The sequence below is a fragment of the Trypanosoma equiperdum genome, assembly GCF_001457755.1.
Source record: "Trypanosoma equiperdum strain OVI genome assembly, contig: ctg_492, whole genome shotgun sequence".
Lineage (NCBI taxonomy): Eukaryota > Euglenozoa > Kinetoplastea > Trypanosomatida > Trypanosomatidae > Trypanosoma > Trypanosoma equiperdum.
The window spans coordinates 3,072-4,014 of NW_027124412.1; positions in this window are offsets into that span (position 1 = coordinate 3,072).

Consider the following 943-nt stretch of genomic DNA (forward strand, 5'->3'; position numbering starts at 1 on the left):
AGCGAGACATATATTGTTAAATGAGAGAAAGAGAACGAAAGGGAGGCAAATAGATAATAAAATGTCTGAATTTTCAAACACAGATATGAATACAGCTACAATCGTAAAAACGGTAATGATACAGGGACAATCAAAGAGAGACAATTCAGTGTACAGGTATAATGGAGTTGCTATGTTATTCACAAAATCAGCGAGAAGGTGACGGAGAAGGAGGGAAAACATAGAGTTAAATAAATTGCGCAACACGCAAAAAGAAAGGATACAGAACGATGTTATACTCTACATTTATTAATAAACAGGATAGATGTTGCTGAAGGTATTATGATAGCGACAAAATTAGCAGTGGTTGTTGAGGCTAAGATCACGGAAGGATCATCACGAATACGGATGATTATGGTAGGTCCACAGAAAAACTTATAAAATTCTTAATATATCTGAACACAAATAGTGCAACTAAACACATTAACTTCCACATTAATGTACAGATTAGAAATTTAAGATAAGAATTAACAAAGGTACTCACGTTGTGCATTTTAGTATGTGGTTGAACCTAACTCCGAAAACATAAACCATAGATGTATGCTCAAAAATAAGTTGTATACACTGGACATATGAACATATTAGCAGAAACATCATAACTATATAAGTTTACCGCCTATATATGTGACATCTTACTCCTTAAATAAGCACCTTCATTATGTAACACACTTATTTTGTTAAGATTTATAAATTTTCCTAATAACTCTATCAAAATTTTATATAGAGATTAGTGCATGACATTTGGTATCTTGAGAACTTTATTGTTACTGCTATTTTTATATTTAGCGTCTTAAGATAATTATCTTCTGAGAAGGATAATATAGACAACGAAAAAACATAATAATGAACCTAATAAATTCAAAGTCTTTGTCGTTGTAGTTCAAACTCATGCAACTCAAGGATG